Source organism: Ranitomeya imitator, chromosome 2 (assembly GCF_032444005.1).
Source record: "Ranitomeya imitator isolate aRanImi1 chromosome 2, aRanImi1.pri, whole genome shotgun sequence".
Taxonomy (NCBI): domain Eukaryota; kingdom Metazoa; phylum Chordata; class Amphibia; order Anura; family Dendrobatidae; genus Ranitomeya; species Ranitomeya imitator.
Window position 1 is genome coordinate 312,057,276 of NC_091283.1, and position 21,094 is coordinate 312,078,369.

A 21,094-nucleotide genomic window follows, 5' to 3' on the forward strand; every position below is an offset into this window, starting at 1 on the left:
TTTTGTGGAATAACCATGATTTTAATCACAGCTTTCATGCGTCTTGGCAGCTTTCCACCAGTCTTTCACACTGCTTCTGGCGCAATAATGTAAGCAGTTCTTCTTTGTTTGATGGCTTGTGACTATCCGTCATCCTCCTGATTACATTCCAGAGGTTTTCAATGGGGTTCAGGTCTGGAGATTGGGCTGCCCCTGACAGGGTTTTGATGTGGTGGTCTCTTAATTGTTGCCAGAGCTGTAGTAGACGTCCGGTAACCGGTGATAATTCCCTCATGTGTGGGGTCTATCTGTCTCCAGAGAAATCACACGTTACAGTCCACACATAACACTGTGTAGAGAAGGCGGCGCGGGGTAATTGTGCCAGTAGTGAGGGGAAATAATGGCGGAAACGTCACTGACTGAGGAGAAGTTTCCATGTAGGGTCTGCACTGCGGATATCATTCCCCGAGGCCCCTGATCATGTGACCCCTGACTCCTCCCCTCCTGTGACCTCATCACAGGTCCTGTGCGCGCACAGAGCAGCCGTATATGTGGAGTGCGGCTCTGCAGGTGGAGGTAGGTGCTGGAGATTCCCCATCAGTGGGGGGGACATTAACCCCTTCAGCGCGAAGATGTTTTTGGGGTCTCTGTGTGGTGTGAACAGTGACGTAACAGCTGTAGACAGAATTCGGCTTCGCCGGTTCCCAAGTCCTCAGACACCTGCAGGATGAGCGGACAGAAGCCCAGAGAAGTTCTCCCACAATGCGATGATTCCTCTCCTGGCTCCAGCACCATAATGGAGATACTAGTGATGAGTGAGCGCGCTCGGCATTGATCGAGTATCGTGTGCTTTGGCGCCATGCTCAAGAACCCGCCCGTATGTTTCACGGCTGTTAGACAATAAACATAGTTACATGGGCTGAATAACGACCTAGTTCCATCAAGTTCAACCTCTCTCCACCAATTGTTCATTTTGTCACTAATTTACCTATAACCCACAGTGTTACTTGTTCTGAGGAAATCATCCAGCCAGTTTATAAAAGCTGTTATAGTGTCTGCCGTGCTGGGTGCATTACTACATTTATCAATATTAAACCTCATTTGATCTTATCCAGATCATTTTTTATTATTGTAATTTCAACGTCAGATTTTAATATCCTACATAGTTTGATGTCGTCAGCAAAGACTGACACTTTACTCTGCATCCCATCTACAAGGTCGTTAATAAAGAGGTTAAAAAGAATTGGTCCTAGCACAGATCCACTGCTGAGTATATCCCATTTAGAGAACGTACCATTTATGATAATAACTCTGTGTTTCCTGTCATTTAGCCAATTCCTTACCCATCTGCATATAGTGCCCCCAGTCCTTGGTATGTGGTACAGAATCAAATGTCTTTGCAAAGTCCAGATAAATCACATCATTACCAACATCCAGATTTGCACTCACCTCCTCACAGAAATACAATATGTTAGTTAGACAATACTAATCCTTCATGAGTCCATGCTGGTTGTCAGTTATTATATTACTAGATGGTAGCCCGATTCTAATGCATCTGGTATTCTAGAATATGCATGTAGTTTATTTCAGGATTCGGCTGGCCACAACCAATTAACGAAGCGTGGTTCAACTCCCGCGCCAATTCGTGGCCGGACTGCGCCTGTCACTGATTGTTAGCGGCCGGCCATGTAGTATATAGCACAGCCACGTAGTATATAACAGCCCACGTAGTAAATAGCACAGCCCCTGCAGTATATCACACAGCCCCTGCAGTATATCACACAGCCCCCGCAGTATATCACACAGCCCCCGCAGTATATCACAAGCCCCTGCAGTACATCACAGCCCCCGCAGTATATCACAGCCCCCGCAGTATATCACACTGCCCATGTAGTATATAGCACAGCCCCCGCAGTATGTCACACAGCCCCCACAGTATGTCACACAGCCCCCGCAGTGTCACACAGCCCCCGTAGTATATCACACTGCCCATGTAGTATATAGCACAGCCCCTGCAGTCTCACACAGCCCCCCCTGCAGTATATCACACAGCCCCCGCAGTATATCACACTGCCCATGTAGTATATAGCACAGCCCCCGCAGTATGTCACACAGCCCCCACAGTATGTCACACAGCCCCTGCAGTGTGTCACACAGCCCCCGTAGTATATCACACTGCCCATGTAGTATATAGCACAGCCCCCGCAGTCTCACACAGCCCCCCTGCAGTATATCACACTGCCCATGTAGTATATAGCACAGCCCCCGCAGTGTGTCACACAGCCCCCGCAGTGTCACACAGCCCCCGCAGTGTGACACACAGCCCCCGCAGTGTGTCACACAGCCCCCGCAGTGTGTCACACAGCCCCCGCAGTGTGTCACACAGCCCCCGCAGTGTGTCACACAGCCCCCGCAGTGTGTCACACAGCCCCCGCAGTGTCACACAGCCCCCGCAGTATATCACACTGCCATGTAGTATATAGCACAGCCCCCGCAGTATATCACACAGCCCCCCCGCAGTATATCAAGCAGCCCCCGCAGTATATCATGCAGCCCCCGCAGTATATCACACTGCCCATGTAGTATATAGCACAGCCCCCGCAGTATATCACACTGCCCATGTAGTATATAGCACAGCCCCCGCAGTATATCACACTGCCCCCGCAGTATATCACACTGCCCCCGCAGTATATCAAACAGCCCCCGCAGTATATCACGCAGCCCCCGCAGTATATCACACTGCCCATGTAGTATATAGCACAGCCCCCGCAGTATATCACACTGCCCATTGTAGTATATTGCACAGCCCCTGCAGTATATCACACATCTTTATGTGCACTAATGCCAAACAGCCAACACTGGATTGAAAGTGGTTGTTTCATCTGTATTTTTTGCACCTGTGTTTGCCATCATTAATCAGGTCCGCCGCACCCTGCTAGTGCATTCGGTTGGAGGTTTCAGCAGGTAACCATCTCTGCATTTTTCTCTGTGACTTTTTTTTTATTTTTTGGAGGATTTCTAAGTCCTCTTTTTGTGTCGTGGAGCTTTTACTCTATGTTTAGCGTTAGGACTGGCAAGATGTAAGGACCCTTGAAGTGGGTTGCCAGCTTACGTATTGAGGCCCCAATACAAACTAATACCTTACATACATTGATATGTGGTTTTTTTTTTTTTTTGCACTTTATCTTGCAGGGTGCGGTCGGACCAAAATGGCTCTGTAAACTTTTGGCCTCTATTCACACAGCATGCATTTTGTGGCACTGGGCGGCCCGCATATATGTGCGTCAGTAATAGGCTGTAAACCAGATGCTCTGCATTGCCTGTGTGAACAATGCCACATTCAGACTATTATCGTTTATCTTTTTGTGCACTAATGCCAAACAACCAACAATGGATTGAAAGTGGTTGTTTCATCGGTATTTTTTGCACCTGTGTTTTTGCCATCATAAATCGTGTCTGCCGCACCCTGCTAGTGCATTCGGTTGGAGGCTTCAGCACGTAAACATCTCTGCATTTTTCTCTGTGACTTTTTTCAATTTTTTTGAGGATTTCTAAGTCCTCTTTTTGTGTCGGTGAGCTTTTACTCCATGTAGTATATCGCACAGCCCCCGCAGTATGTCGCACAGCCCCCGCAGTATATCGCACAGCCCCCGCAGTATATCGCACAGCCCCCGCAGTATATCGCACAGCCCCCGCAGTATATCGCACAGCCCCCGCAGTATATCGCACAGCCCCCGCAGTATATCCCACAGCCCCCGCAGTATATCCCACAGCCCCCGCAGTATATCACACAGCCCCCGCAGTATATCACACAGCCCCCGCAGTATATCACACAGCCCCCGCAGTATATCACACAGCCCCCGCAGTATATCACACAGCCCCCGCAGTATATCACACAGCCCCCGCAGTATATCACACAGCCCCCCCAGGATATCACACTGCCCCCCCAGGATATCACACTGCCCCCGTAGTATATAGCAGCCACGCGGTATATAACCCTTCCCACGCAGCATTTAGCACCATATCCCTGTTAAAAGAAATAATTAAAATAAAAAATAGTTATATAGTTACCCCCTAGGATCCAGCGAAGCTCCTGCGATACGCGCGTGGCTGCTGCCATCTTCTGCTCCGAGGATGCATTGCGAAATTACCCAGATGACTTAGCGGTCTCGTGAGACCGCTAAGTCTTCTGGGTAATTTCGCAATGCATCTCTGGGACCGGAAGCTGGCGGCAGGCGCGAGTGCATCGTCGGACTACGGAGGGTGAGAATAGCAGTTTTTTTGTTTTTTATTATTTTTAACATTAGATCTTTTTACTATTGATGCCGCATAGGCAGCATCAATAGTAAAAAGTTGGGGACACACAGGGTTAATAGCAGCGGTAACGGAATGCGTTACCCGCGGCATAACGCGGTCCATTACCGCCAGCATTAACCCTGTGTGAGCGGTGACTGGAGGGGAGTATGTGGGCGCCGGGCACTGACTGCAGGAAGGAAGGAGCGGCCATTTTTCCGCCGGACTCTGCCCGTCGCTGATTGGTCGTGGCTGTTTTGCCGCGACCAATCAGCGACTTGGATTTCCATGACAGACAGAGGCCGGGACTAATGAATATCTGTGACAGACAGAAAGACAGACAGACGGACGGAAGTGACCCTTAGACAATTATATAGTAGATTCTCTGCAATATATCTCTGCAGGTCATCTCTTCTGATGCCCTAAAATTTTTTGCACACTATTGATGTCAGACTTACCAGACGGTAGTTACCTGGATCCACCTTCTTACCTTTCTTAAATATCGGTACCACATCAGCCATCCTCCAGTGTTCAAATTGCTCAGACATATGAGTGCTTCTTTTCATGTTTAACTATTATTTCAGACAGTGAACTTGAATTTTTGCCTTGTTGAATGATAACAGACGGTTCATTGGTGAACATGGATGAAAAGTGCCTGTTTAATATCTCAGCCTTTTCTATTTCTTCTATAACAATTGTTATTATCATTTTTTTTTAATCAGATAGATTTTTATTAGGCAATCAGAATAATACAAATACACTGTGTTCCAAATTATTATGCACAAAGAGTTTAGGAGTGATAAGGTTAGAATTTGTTTGTCATTTAAACTCATTGATGGTGATGTGTGTCAGGGCTCTTTATATCACCGAAAGCAATTGCAGATACCTGTGCAAATTAGTTTGGCAGGTGTGTCCAAATAAAGGCAAGACTACTTAAGAAGGCTGTTCCACATTATTAAGCAGCCTACATTTTTGGCCAAAATGGGAAAGAAAAAGGATGTGCCGGCTGCTGAGAAGCAACAAATTGTGGAGTATTTAGGTCAAGGCATGACTACAATCAACATTGCCAAGACACTTCATCGTGATCATCACACAATCAAGAAGTATGTAGCTGATTCCCAGCACACATGTGTGCGTGCTGATAAGGAAAAATTGACGACTCTTTCCAACAGGCAATTGCGCAAGGTTAAAAGAGCAGCTGCAAAAATGCCTTGTCATAGCAGAAGACAAGTTTTTGAAGCTGCTGGTGCCTCCAACATCCCCAGAACAACAAGATGCAGGGTCCTTCAGAGGTTTGCAGCTGTGCGTAAGTCATCCTGTCGATCACCTCTATCCACTGCACACAAGCAGAAACAGCTCTAGTGGGCCAAACGATACATGAAGACTGACTTCTAAACTGTTTTGTTCACCGATGAGTGCCATGCAACGCTCAATGGTCCAGATGGATGGAGTGGAGGATGGCTGGTTGATGGACACCCCATGAAAACATGGCTAAGGCGCCAACAAGGAGGAGGTGGAGTAATGTTTTGGGCTGGAATCATGGGGAGAGAGATTGTCGGCCCCTTTATGATCCCTGAAGGGGTAAAGATGAACTCCATAATCTACTTGGAGTTTCTAAAACAACACTTCCTGCCATGGTTCAAGAGGAAGAACCGTGCTTGCCGCAGCAAGATCATTTTCATGCATGATAATGCACCGTCTCATGCTGCAAAAAACACATCTACATCTCTGGCTGCTTTGGGCATAGAAGAGGACAAACTTGGTGGCCACCATCTTCCCCTGACCTCAACCCCATTGAGAACCTCTGGAGCATCATCAAAAGGAGTGTCTATGATCGCGGGAGGCAGTTCACATCTAAGCAACAGCTCTGGGAGGGTATTCTGTCCACATGCAAGACAATTGAAGCAAGAAACCATCCGAAAACTGACAAATTCAATGGACGAGAGAGTTCAGCAGCTTCTTTCGAACAAGGGGTCCTATGTGCAAATGTAACATCACCTAGAATAAAGTTTTCACTTGAAAACTGTTTGATTTCATTTTGTAATAAGCTGATAATGTTTGACTTCACAATTGATCATTTTTTTGTTGAAAATAAATAAAAAGGTTGAAAACTGCTGTGCATAATAATTTGGAACATGCATTTTGAGTGTTTATTTTTTTTAAAAAGATACTGTTTTCATAGGCAGTTTGTTCCAAAACATTGCAATTATATTCGAATAGTAGATGACTGGAAAATAACAATGACTGCAATTCAGATAGGTAATTTAGAGAAAATATGAGGAAATATTATTTGTATAATAATTTGGAACACAGTGTAATATTCATTACAAGTTGCACACAACTCTAATAACATTTTTCTTATAACAACTCAACCCCGTCCCCTCCCCTCCACCCCTCCCCTTCACCCTTAGAGACCCAACAAGAGCCGACCAATTTCCACCATCCTATAGATATAGAGCAATACTCCCAAAACCCACCCAATATACCCTAGAACTCACAAGTTCGGGCCCAACCCCTTTGCCCAAGTCGATCCAAGGTTGTCACACCTTCTGTCTCTTGGTGTAAATGCTTCTTTCCAAGGAAAGAATGTGGTCCTCCGTAGCACACGCCTGTGCAAGGCAATCTTGCCTTGCGCAGGCGTGTACCATGGAGGACATGGAATGAACTTCAATCCAATATTGCGGCCAGCATGCAGCCAGCGGGTAAGGAAAGGGTGAATCAAACACCCGAAAACTCCGCCCATATGACCGAAAACCGGTCCTACCAAATTCAGGTGACAGGTTCCCTTTAATAGGGTGTTTATCAAGGAAAGAAAAGTGGAGATATTCATATATCCCTGAAATCACCCCCTTCATACCACTGTTTTTAAGGATAAAATCCAGCATAAGATCCACTTGCAGCTCAATGGAACTCCTTTTACATTGTGCCAAATATGCGTGGGAAATGCAACTATATTGATATAATTCTGATCGTGGCAACTGAAATTCCTCCTGAAGTGCCTCAAAAGATCTACGTTTGCCCTGAAACTGCAACTGCCCAATTCTACTAATGCCAGCCTCTCTCCAAGTTCGGAACCCCCTCAGTTGTCCAAGTTCTGGTAGATACAAATTACCCCAAATCTGTGAGTATCTAGTAAGGTTCCCCACACCCCTAATAGACTTAACTGTTTCCCATACCTTATGGATTAATCTAATGGTACAATATTGAGAACCCAGTTTTTGAAAGTGGCCCCCCTCCAGACCCTTGCTCAGTACCTTCACATTAAATAAAGAACTCAAGCAATTGGGTATATGCTCCCTCCCTAAATCTTCCTCCACCCCCTAAAGTGTTGGGTCTGTGCCACTAAGAAGTATAACCAGGGATTAGGAAGCGCCAACCCACCTTCTGTCTTAGGCCTTTGAAGTATCTCCTGTTTGAACCTAGGGCTCTTACCCCCCCACCCCCACCCCCAAATTAGCTCACCAAACAATGACCTGATCTTGCGAAATCTACACTGCGGTATCCAAGTGGGAGAATTATGTATCACATAAAGAAGCTGTGGCATTACAATCATCTTTATAAGATTTACCCTGCCCACTACCGACAAATGTAATTTTTTCCATGCCAAAATTTTTGTGCGAATCTTCTGTAGAAGCGGGCTTAAATTCAGTTCCTAAAAACTAGTTAAAAAGAGAGCAATCTGAATCCCCAGATATTTTAATTTGTGAACCACCTTTAATCTGGTAAGTGGACTTAACCTCCCCCCCCCCTCATCACCTACATTGTCCCCATCAATAAGCATCATACAGGATTTATCCCAATTGATCCTGAGACCTGAATACCTCCCAAAATCCTCAATAATAGCCATCGCATTGTGAAGAGTCCCCTCCGAATCCTCCAGGAACAACAAGATGTAATCGGCATACAAGGCCACTTTATCCTCTTTTAAGCCATACACAAATCCTCTCACCTTCTGTGTACCTCTTATTTTGGCTGCCAGCGGTTCTACAGCAAGAGCGAAAAGCAGCGGGGACACCCCTGCCTGGTGCCTCTAAACAGGGAAAAACTCTCCGACAGATTATTGTTAACTCTAATTTTTGCCGCTGGATCAGAGTACAGCAACCTTACCCAAGAGATAAACTTGGGACCAAATCCCAACCGTTCCAACACCGACAACAAATAATTCCACTCTACACAGTCAAATGCCTTATGGGCATCTAAAGACACCACGGCTCTCTTACCAACATTATCAGAAGGAATTTGCATATTTAAATATAACCTCAAATTGAGTGCCATTGATTTGTTGGGCATAAATCCTGACTGGTCTGAATGAATCAGTTTATCATTCACCTGGGTCAGCCTGTTTGCCAGAGCCTTAGCCAAAGTCTTAATATCAGCCGTTAGAAGTGAAATAGGTCGGTAAGACTCCGGCAACAGTGGGTCCCTACCATCCTTAGGGATAACCACCATGATAGCTTCCCTGATAGATGGAGGCAGCACCCCCCTCTCCAACGATTTATTGAATACCCCTTCCAATTTAGGCACTAGTTCATCTTGAAGAATTTTATAGACCTCAGTCGGAATGGCGTCAGACCCCGGAGCCCTACCCCCCGCCATACCTGAAAGAGCTGCCCTTAACTCTTCCTCCCCAAGCGGTCTATCCATCCATTTACACTCTTCCTTACTTAGCCTTGGCAAGCTAACCCCATCCAATTAGCTAGTCATTTCCTCTTTCCCCTTTATCACCCTAGAGGAATATAATTCACTATAATATTTCTGAAAAACTTCTAATATTTGCGCTCCCTGGGTAACCACATTCCCTTCCTCAGTTTTTATGGAGTAGATATGGGAAGAATCCCGCTGTGCAGACGCCGCCACTGCTAGCAAATGTCCCACCTTTTCCCCTTCCAAATAAAATGTTTCTTTTTAGAATACTCTCATCCTATCAGCTTTACACAAATATAACTGGTTAACCTCTGACTGAGCCAACTTCATACGTTTTTGCGAGTCCCTTGTACATTGGATACTCAGTGCTCCCTCCGCTGCCTTCAACTCCCCCAGCACCGCCGTATCTTGGATTCTAGACCTAGTCTTATGTCTAGAGATATCTCAAAATAAGATACCTCTCAGGTATGCCTTCATGGTATCCCATATTACACAACTCTCAGCACTACCCTCATTAATCCTGAAAAACTCAACCAATTCAGTCCTCACCTTATCCATATCCAAAATCTTTAGCCAGGAAGGGTGTAGTTTCCATCCCACCCTTCTAGATCTATCCTGTTCTACTAACTTAAGGGAAACCAAGACCAGGCTATGATCTGATATTACTCTGGGTCTATATTCCACCTCATTTACTGAGCTATTCATTCCTTCATTACCTAAAGCAACGTCTATGCGAGACATAGAACCGTATAAAAAAAAAAAAGAGAGAAATGAAGCGCAATAAATGTGCACACTCAGCTGTTATTTAGAAAATGTGAACAATGCTTTATTGAGGCGGAAAAACACAGTGCCTATACATATAAAAACATTTAAAACAGCATGTAAAAACATACCCAAACATATCACTACCGTAGGCATATCGTGTGCACAATGCTAGCAGCACAATAACAAAATAACAAAATGACAGCGTAAATAATAATCATTATTATTTACGCTGTCATTTTGTTATTTTGTTGTTGTGCTGCTAGCATTGTGCACACGATATGCTGTAGGCATTGTGGCGGGGCAATTCCCAGCAGTGTCACAGCTTTGTATAGCTCTTGCTTTACTCACTGAGTCAACTTAGCTTCCATCTAGTGAATCCGACACCAGCTGTGACAGCGCTTTATTTCATTATATCTTTTACCATTGGGAAGCCTTGATTTTCATGCCCTGCAGCATTTTGTGTGCACCATTTATTAAAAAATCTTTTCTATATACTCACCATCTAGTCTTGAGGGATTATTTCTCCCTATGGGGTCTGCTTTTTGACCGTACTCCTTTATCCAGAGGGTACGGTAGTGATATGTTTGGGTATGTTTTTACATGCTGTCTTAAATGTTTTTATATGTATAGGCACTGTGTTTTTCCGCCTCAATAAAGCATTGTTCACATTTTCTAAATAACAGCTGAGTGTGCACATTTATTGCGCTTCTTTTCTCTCTTTTTTTGTACAAATATTTATTGGCGCATACATAGCACCTGGCATCTATCATAGACGTTATTTCTCTGATCGCCCATGACGGCACCACGGAGAGAGGGGATCCGCCCACCAAGGACAGGAAACCTACGGATAAAAAGGCGGTACCACTCTCCTGCATCAGTTGGTTTCCTGTCCTTGATGGGAGACCTACGGACTTACCAGTTCGACGTTGGAATTCCGGGGCCAACCAGTCCGATTCAGGCAGCTGGGGTCCCTCTGCCTCGGCTAGGGTGGTGACCCGAAGCGCCACCGCTGGGAGCCAGTGGGCCGACAGGGTGTGCGGGGGAGGTGACAAGGAGTTTGCGGTCACCTCCCCAGGTAAGATGCAGCAGCGGCAACATCCAGGGGGGTCCCTCTGTGGTTGCGGGAGGTGCAGCGCGACCCTCACTAAAACAAGCATAAGTCTGCACGCTGCACCGCCATCGGGCGTGCAGGGTAACGCGCTATAGGGACTGCATAGGACCGGGGGCGCCGGTCAGCAGCGCCATATCTGCTTCCCGGGCGCCATCTTGAAAGTTCGGCGCATGCCCGGGATCTAAGCTGGTCTCGCGAGGTTAGGACGCTTCCAAGCAGGCGCCGGCGGATCGCCGCTCGAGCGCTGGGCGCGGTCTGCGCAGGCGCCGGCGGGGTTGCCGCTCGGGCGCTTGGTGCGGTCTGCGCAGGCGCCGGCGGGGCTTCCGCTTGGGTGCTTAGCGCGGTCGGTGCCGGCGGGGCTTCCGCTCTGGCGCCTGGCGCGATCTGCGCAGGCGCCGGCGGAGTTACTGCTAGGGCGCTTGGCGCGGTATGTGGGCTCATGTGGGCGCCGGGCTTAATGCGCAGGCGCCGGCGTTCGGCGCTCCTCTCCATGGAGCAGGCGCTACTGCGCAAGTGCAAAAAAAAAAAAAAAAAAGCGGCGGGAGTGTTTAAATAGAGGAATCCACATCCTCCCAGTGGCTCTGCAGTAATAAGCAGGAGCCTCAAGAGCTAATAGTGCTGCAGCGCCAGCTCAGCCGAGTGTCAAGGCAGCATCCGCAGACCAGCAGCAGTATGAGCGACCCAACATCACCTCAGCCCGAGTCACCTCCACCTGTAGCGTCGCCACAGCAGCAGCAGCAGCAAAAAAGGCGACAGCAGAAAGGGCACCAGGACACCAGCAAAGAACGCCAAAGGTCCCAACACAGTAAGGAGTCCAGTACGGCGTCGGGGAAAAAGCCAGAGGCAGAGAATCCCCAACCGGTATTTATGGGTCCTGGAGGTGGTAAGTGGATCTTCGTGAATGTCAGAGACAGTAAGATTATTATTTGTCTCTTTTAGGGGAGGAAAAGCGTAGGCAAAACTAAACACAAAAGTTGTGCCATCTGTAGAGAGGATCTTCCACCTACATGGGATAAGAGACTATGCAATACTTGCATTCAGCAGACTGTATCTGAAAACCTCCCTGGGTTTGCAACAGATCTTAAAAGCCTGATTAAGGAGCAAGTGGAGGACACCTTCGGATCACTAAAAAGTGGGAAAAAAAGGAGAAAGACCAGACACAGGTCCCCATCTCCAGTCTCAAAATCCGAAAGCGATAGTGAGAGTTCAGTGTCCTCCGACTCCTCCACCTCATCTTCATCGTCTACTTCTTCCTCGGGGGGACATAACTGTTTCCCTCTAGAGGATACTGATGGCCTCATAAAAGCCGTGAGAAGTACCATGGGTTTGGTAGACTCCCACCCTAAAAAATCGGTACAAGACATCATGTTTGGGGGCCTGGAACAGAAAAAGAGAAGAGCTTTTCCTCTTAACGAAGCAATAGCAGCCTTAATTAAGAAAGAATGGAAGAAGCCCATGAGAAAGACTCTTTTAACTCCAAAAAGGAAATACCCCTTCGAGGAGGAATCCTGCTCCTTTTGGGAGAAGGCCCCCAAATTAGACGTAGCAATTGCTAAAGCCTCAAAAAAATTCGCCCTCCTGTTTGAGGACATGGGGGTCCTAAAAGACCCTATGGACAAGAAGGCAGATGCCTTTCTCAAAGGCTCCTGGGAGGCAGCGGGAGGAGGCCTGAAGCCGGCAGTAGCAGCAGCATGTACTTCACGCTCCCTGATGATTTGGCTGAACCAACTAGAGGGTCAATTAAAGGGGAAAACTTCCCGGGACTCAATGCTGAACACATTACCAGTAATGAGAGGGGCCGCGGCTTTCCTAGCTGATGCCTCGGCCGACTCCATCAGGCTATCCGCCAGAGCAGCAGTGTTTGCTAATGCGGCCAGGCGCGCCCTCTGGCTTAAGGGTACCGTCACACTATACGATTTACCTACGATCACGACCAGCGATATTACCTGGCCGTGATCGTAGGTAAATCGTATTGTGGTCGCTGGGGAGCTGTCACACAGACCGCTCTCCAGCGACCAACGATGCCGAGGTCCCTGGGTAACCAGGGTAAACATCGGGTAACTAAGCGCAGGACCGCGCTTAGTTACCCGATGTTTACCCTGGTTACAAGCGTTAAACTAAAAAAAAACAAACAGCACATACTTACATTCTGGTGTCCGTCAGGTCCCTTGCAGTCTGCTTCCCGCACTCAGTGACTGCCGGCCGTAAAGTGAAAGTGAAAGCACAGCCGCTGTGCTCTGCTTTCACTTTACGGCCGGCAGTCACAGTGCGGGAAGCAGAGACGGCAAGGGACCTGACGGACACCAGAATGTAAGTATGTGCTGTTTGTTTTTTTTTAGTTTAACGCTTGTAACCAGGGTAAACATCGGGTAACTAAGCGCGGTCCTGCACTTAGTTACCCGATGTTTACCCTGGTTACAAGCGAACGCATCACTGGATCGCATCGCTAGATCGGTGTCACACACACCGATCTAGCGATGACAGCGGGAGATCCAGCGATGAAAGAAAGTTCCATACGATCTGCTACGACGTACGATTCTCAGCAGGATCCCTGATCGCTGCTGCGTGTCAGACACAGCGATATCGTAACGATATCGCTGGAACGTCACGAATCGTACCGTCGTAGCGATCGAAATGTTATAGTGTGACGGTACCCTAAGAATTGGCCAGGCGACCTGCAAACAAAAACAAAACTGTGTACCATCCCCTGCGAAGGAGAATTTCTGTTCGGTTCCACCCTAGATGACATCTTGGAAAAAGCAGGGGACAAGAAAAAGTCCTTCCCCTCTCTGGGTCTCCCCTCTTATAGGAAGCCCTTTCGGAACAAGAGGTTTTTCCGTAAGAACCCAGGGAGAGGCCAGGGGAAATGGGAAGATAAGAAGAACAAAAATAAGGGGTTTATCTTTAACAAAAACCTCAACGACAACAAAAAACCTTCACGATGAAGGTTCGCCCCAGGTGGGAGGGAGATTATCTCTCTTTCTCCCAGCCTGGGAAAAGATTACCTCAAGTCGATGGATACTAAACATCATAGAATCAGGACTGAGGTTAACATTCAAGAGGTGCCCTCGTCCCTCGTTCAAGATAACATCCACAAGATCCTCGGCAGAAGAGCAGTTGACGCTAGAAAACGAGGTTGTCGGGTTAGTAAAAAAAGGAGTACTCCTGGAAGTTCCCCCTCAAGAAAGAGGGCAAGGGTACTATTCCCCTCTATTCCTGAGAAAGAAGCCAGATGGTTCCTTCAGGACCATTATCAATTTGAAAAACCTAAACCACTACCTAGAGGTTCAAGCATTCAAGATGGAAACGATAAAATCATCTATCAAAATGCTGTTTCCCCAATGCTTCATGGTGGTCCTGGACCTGAAGGACGCATATTATCACGTCCCAATACACAAGGATCACCAAAGATTCCTCAGAATGGCGGTCGACATCAAGGGAGTCCTAAGCCACTTCCAGTTCTCAGCTCTACCATTTGGCCTAGCAATAGCCCCGAGGGTTTTTACAAAGCTGGTCGCGGAGGTAATGGCTCACCTCAGGGAAGAAAACACCCTGATCGTACCATATCTGGACGATTTCCTGGTGATAGGCTCCTCCCCGCAACATTGCAAGAGTCAACTAGATTTAGTGATTCATTCTCTAAAGGATCTGGGTTGGCTAATAAACCTAGAAAAATCCAGACTGGTGCCTTCTCAGGTTCAGGAGTACCTAGGTCTGACTCTAGACTCCAAAAAAAATGGAATGTCGGCTCCCAGAGAGCAAAATACAAAAGATAAAAAGTTTAGTGTTACGTGTACAATCTCTTCCCTCCATAACACTCCGTCAGGGCATGTCCCTATTAGGCTCTATGACCTCTTGCATCCCGGCGGTCCAGTGGGCCCAACTACATTCAAGAGATCTCCAATGGCAGCTACTGTCAGAGCAAATCCTTCTAGGAGAGCATTTAGACGGGCGGTTAACATTGTCTCCTCGCACCAATCACTCTCTGACTTGGTGGACGTTGCAGGAAAATCTTTCCCAGGGAGTCCCATGGGTAATCCCGATCTCGAAGGTCCTAACTACGGACGCAAGCCCCTCAGGGTGGGGGGCTCATCTGGGCGACCTAGTAGCCCAGGGCATTTGGTCCCCGTCCCTTGCAAACAATTCCTCCAATATGAAGGAACTCCTGGCAGTAAAATTTGCCCTTCAGGAATTCTTGGGAGTCCTTCAATCTTACCATGTAAGGGTGATGTCGGACAATCGGGTGGTAGTATCTTACCTAAATCATCAGGGGGGTACCCGTTCCAAAAATCTAATGGAAGTGACCAACTCGATCCTTCAAATAGCCGAGAGCAACCTTCTATCCCTGTCAAGCCTACACATAAAGGGAGTAGACAATTACAAGGCAGACTTCCTCAGTCGATCCAGCCTAAAACAGGGGGAATGGGAACTAAATCCAGTGATATTTACCCAGATCACACAAAAATGGGGTGTTCCCAAAATAGATCTCTTCGCGAGCCATTTAAACAAAAAAGTAGCCTCCTTTTGCTCCCTATCTCCCCTGGGGAACCCAGTAGCTGTGGACGCTTTCCTGATTTCTTGGGGTCACCATCTGGTCTATGCCTTCCCTCCTCTCATTCTGATTCCAGCAGTGCTGAGGAAGATTCGGGAGGACGGGGAGTTGGTCATCTTAATTGCCCCGTTCTGGCCGAAGAGACCTTGGTTCTCATGGATGAGGAAGATGTCAATATCCGACCCTTGGGTATTACCAGACCTCCAGGATCTGTTGTCACAGGGCCCAGTATGTCATCCACGAGTCAAGAACTTGCACTTGACAGCCTGGCTCTTGAGAGGAAAATATTAGAAAGCAGAGGGTTCTCTTCGGGGTTAATCTCAACTCTGTTAAAAAGTAGGAAGCCGGTTACAACAAAACAGTACGGCAAAATATGGAAAAAGTTTCTGTCTTCTTCAGGTGCAAAAATAGGGAAAGAGATTCCCCTTAATTCCATATTAGAGTTCCTACAAAAAGGCTTGGAGATGGGGTTAGCCACTAGTACCCTAAAAGTTCACGTGGCGGCATTGGGAGCATTATTCAATTTTGACTTAGCTTCAAATAGGTGGGTCTCTAGATTCATCAGAGCAGCAGGAAGATCGAGGCCTCTGCCAGTAAAAGTGGTTCCACAATGGGATTTAAACTTGGTCCTTAAAGCCCTGACTAATCCTCCATTCGAACCATTACACGAATCTACAATAAAAACGCTATTTCTCCAAACAGCTCTATTAGTCGCCCTCACTTCGGCCCGCAGGGTTAGCGACTTACAGGCTCTCTCAGCCAACCCTCCTCACACACAATTTCTAGAGGATAGGGTCGTTTTAAAAACAGACCCAGCATATCTCCCGAAAGTGGCTTCAAAATTTCACAGGTCTCAAGAGATATCTCTCCCCTCCTTCTGTCCCAATCCTAAAAATAAGGAGGAACAAACATTGCATACACTAGATGTAAGAAGGTGTCTCTTACATTACCTAGAAGTCACTAGAGAGAGTAGGGAGGATTCCTCTCTGTTTGTGTGTTTTCAGGGTCCCCGGAAGGGGAAAAAAGCATCTAAAGCCACCATAGCAAGATGGATCACAGACGCCATCAGTCTCTCATACACGGCAAGTGGGATGTCCGCTCCCGGGGAGGTTAAGGCTCACTCAACAAGGGCAGTAGCAACTTCCTGGGCGGAGAAGGCCGGAGCTTCCATTGACCAGATATGTAGAGCTGCTACCTGGTCCTCACCATCCACATTCTATAGGCACTATAGACTGGACCTAATCTCCTCTTCAGACCTTACTTTCGGTAAAAGGGTTCTAGAGGCGGTGGTCCCTCCCTGAATGTACTATCTATGCAATTCTCTCCGTGGTGCCGTCATGGGTGATCAGAGAAAAATATAGTTCTTACTGATAAAGGTATTTTTCTGAGCCCATGACGGCACCCGTACATTCCCTCCCTTCACTTATGGGTGCGCACATTTAAAGAGTGCCATAGTCTATTCATAATCTATTTATAGTTAAAGTCACGCGGTATCTTATTAGGCTAAACAGTTAAAATTTGCAAATGCCTTAGTAGTCTCCCATCGTTCTCTATGTAAACAAACTGATGCAGGAGAGTGGTACCGCCTTTTTATCCGTAGGTTTCCTGTCCTTGGTGGGCGGATCCCCTCTCTCCGTGGTGCCGTCATGGGCTCAGAGAAATACCGTTATCGGTAAGAACTATATTTTTCAGTGGTGCCCGCTCACATATTCTTTTTTTCACATAGAACCGTATGTCGTTGAGTAACATGAATAAGAATATTTATCAACATTACGTACCCGCCATAAGTCTATCCATCCTATCTCTCTTAAATAGTTACCAAAGGGCGTAGAGTTACCATCATTTCTCGACAATGCATGCTTACTCATATCCCAGTGATCATTAATTATATTATTTACATCTCCCACAATTAGAAAAGGGACCCCATCCCAATTACCCATGAGCTCCAGAATCTCCCGAATCTTCTTCCCAGAATAAGGTGGTGGAATATATAATGAAACAATGCAAAGCAGTCTATTAAAGATCTTACATACTAAAAACACAAACTGTCCTTCCCCATCAGTTTTAACTTCAATCTCTTCGAACGGGGTACTAGTATGAATCAATACTGACACTCCTCTAGCATAAGTTGAGAACGTCGAATTATACGCTTTTCTCACCCATCTCTTTTGCAACAGAGCAACTTTATCTTCCACAAGGTGAGTTTCCTGTAGGCATATCACCGCGGGCCTCAGATTCAGGGCATATTGAAATACCGCTGCACGCTTGGTTGGATTTACGAAACCCCTAACATTCCAACTTAAAATTTCTACATTATCTCCCATCATGACTTAGCCATTTGTGAATACCATCAGACTCCCCCAGGTCTCTAACTTTACCCTCCGCACCCCCCCCCCCCCGTATCAGCCAAGCTCTACCCATCCCAATAATCCCAACCAGAAAACCCCCTAGTAATTACCTCCCCCACCTCAATAGGAACTATATGAATCCCTGTAGAAATAAATCAAACTAACTTTCTCTATACAAGATCAGAGAGCTCTCTTTTACAGCCTAGAGTTATAGACTATAACCAATATCCTCCTTCCCTCCCTCCCACCTAAGTCAATATGAACTGAACATTGCGCCACCGAACGCAGAAAAACATGATCACAGCAGATCAGACTTAACCACCACAGAAAAATTTGAAAATTCTTCAGGAACACCTATCAATCCTGCAGACCCTCGAGACCCTCTTCACCGGGTCCGCTCAGCACGGATATATTTAGCATTGAGGTCTAACCACTTCGTGGCCTCCTCCGAATTTTGGAAGAAATGCACCCGGTCCATAGCCACCACCCTAAGTTTAGCTGGGTAGATCATGGAGTATCTGAGGTCCAGTTCTCTTAATCGCCTCTTGACCTCCCCAAACTGCATCCTGAGTTTCTGCACTACTGCAGAATAGTCCGGATAAATGGAGATCCTATTTCTGTCAATAGTAAGGCCATCGCTTCCCCTGGCCTTTCTCAGTAAAGTTTCCCGGTCCCGGTAGTTCAAAATTTTGGCCAGGATAGCTCTCGGGGCAGATCCCGGCGGCAAAGGTCTGGTTGGGATTCTATGCGCCCTTTCTACTGAAAATTGACCAGACAGACTGTCACCACCCACTGAATTTTTCAGCCATGACTCAATATAGTCAGTTGGATTATTCCCTTCCACTTTTTCTCGCACACCAATTATTCTCAGATTATTCCTGCGGGAACGGTTCTCCAGATCGTCCATTTTAAATTCCAGTTCTGCGATGTGTTGAATATACTTCTTTTCCCTTTTTAAGCAGTTCTGTAGTTTGATCCTCCACACCACCCACACGTTCTTCCACCTCCTCCATTCTCTTCTCCACTTTGTGCATGGCAGAGTTAAGGGACATCATCTCCACCTTTAGATCATCTACACGTAAACTCAATGTTGCTAAAGCGGATTTACAGTAAATCACTACTGCAAAAATGTCTTTCAGGGTCGGTTCCTCCATCTCTGTCAGCTCCACAGTTACAACAGGGCTAGATTGAGCAGTCATTTCCACAGACCTCGCAGCGCCACCCACGTGTGCAGCCACCTGCATCTCCGGGGACCCCCGATCCACCATAGCTCTCAGCGCCACACCACCACCTCTCAATTGCTTCTCCGGGTCTCCCAGCACACCAGGCCCCTCGCCCTCTGCCTCCTGCCACAATTTACCAGCCTCCTCGGTCCTTGCAAACCGCTCCAGTTTGGCTATGACCTCCAACTTCTTGCGGTAAGCAGCACTTGCTTTCACCACTTCCTCCTCTGCCACGGCACCATCTTGGATCTTCGCGCCCTCTGCAGGTGCCGGCTGGTTACGGCGCGGCATTCCCGGACATAGCGCTGCCCTTTCCAGCACCGCCGGTGCCCCTCTGCTCACCGGGTCTTCAGGCACATTCTTGGCCGGTTTAGGCGTTCGGCGGCTCCGCCAAGGTCTGGATATATTAGTGGTGCAGGGAAAGAGATCCGGCACACGTCTGCTCACATTGCCCGCTAGGCCATGCCCCTTGTTATTATCATTTTTAAGGGGCCGAAATTATTTTTTTTTCTCCTTGGCATTGATTAATGTAGAGACACGGGGGGGTCAGCGGGTGCTCTGGTTCGCAAGCCGAAACTTCATGGACTAGGGATTATCCTAACGAACGCCCACTCTCCTTTTACCATGGGCGAAATACTACTCAGACAGCACAGAGTGAGGGTAAAACATTGGCAATAATTTATTTAACCCCAAAACAGGCAAATAATACATAGAATAGTCCCACCAAAATACTCAAAATGGTGCACATTTTGTCTCACCTTTCCGCTGACTCGCTGGGATAAGAGCAGCTGTTACTTCACAGCTTCCAGGGCCGACGACCCCACCTGTGGCACGCACACAGAGAGGAGGTAATGACAAGCTTAGGAAGATGAATGAGCGTGTTAATGTGGATATAATCTGTGCTGCTGAATAGATGTAGGTCCAGATGTATTTCACATAAAGAGACGTGGTTTATTCAACGTGTTTCGAAGTCTAAGTGACTAGGATACTGTCTTATATATACAAAATTTCATATAATGGTGCCATTGGCATCCCCTGACAAACAGACAATGTCAGAGTTCACAGATACAGCACATGACATATTCAAGAATTGATGTATATTTGAGTAAAATATTTAAGCATTGAAATTTCTTGGTATTGACCAAATTTTCCTATTCCATAGTGCACAGATGAAAATAGAAACATTTGGAAAATTTGGTTAATGCCATGAAATTTCAATGTTTAAATATTTGCTCGTCAGGTGATCCCATTGGTGCCGTTATTCGAAATGTTGTATATATAAGACAGTATCCTACTTCTGACTCTGTATTTGTGTGGTATTTCCTGATGATGAAGTTGCTTAGACTTCGCGTTGAATAAACCACCTTTACAATGGTTAGCAAGGCCGAAGAAAGACCTTTCGTCAGAATAAATCCCCAAATATAACTGTGTTATAAACCAATAATACTAGAAATATATTGCACAGGGGATATGGCAGCCAATTCCCACAAGAAGAATCCTGGAAGCACAGAATTAGAAATGATTCTTTCTCCGCAGTTTCTATAGGACTTAATACATTCCTGATTCCGGAGAGTACCGTATATACTCGAGTATAAGCCGAGATTTTCAGCCCAAATTTTTGGGCTGAAAGTGCCCCTCTCCCATAGGGGTGGAGCCGCATATTAATTTCTCTAATCAGTTGTAACGGTGACCGCTGATAGAGGAAGAGGCTGCAGCACCGAAGACCAGCTGTCCGGGAGAAGGAGCGGGACGCCGGAAGCAGGTAAGTATCGCATATTCACCTATCCCCGTTCCATACGCCGGGCGCCGCTCCATCTTCCCGGCGTCTCTCCGCTCTGACTGTTCAGGTCAGAGGGCGCGATGGCGCATATAGTGTGCGCGCCACCCTCTGCCTGATCAGTCAGTGTGGAGAGACGCCGGGACCGGACGCTGAGGAGCTGCAAGCAAGAAAGGTGAGTATGGCATTTTTTTTTTTATTGCAGCAGCAATGGCACAGCTTTATACGGAGCATCTATGGGGCAATAATGAACGGTGCAGAGCACTATATGGCACAGCTATGGGGCAATAATGAACGGTGCAGAGCACTATATGGCACAGCTATGGGGCAATAATGAACGGTGCAGAGCACTATATGGCACAGCTATGGGGCAATAATGAACGGTGCAGAGCACTATATGGC

The 21,094-nt window shown here is 46.9% G+C and overlaps 1 protein-coding gene across 1 annotated transcript in view; it reads left to right on the forward strand.

The window, feature by feature from the left end:
- Positions 1-517: 517 nt before the first annotated feature.
- The window catches only part of LOC138663399 (zinc finger protein 605-like), a 35,578-nt gene continuing 15,001 nt past the window's right edge, over positions 518-21,094 (forward strand). Inside the window, exon 1 of the mRNA XM_069749580.1 lies at positions 518-555. The gene's annotated coding sequence lies outside the window, so the exon portion shown is untranslated. The remainder of the gene's footprint in view (positions 556-21,094) is intronic.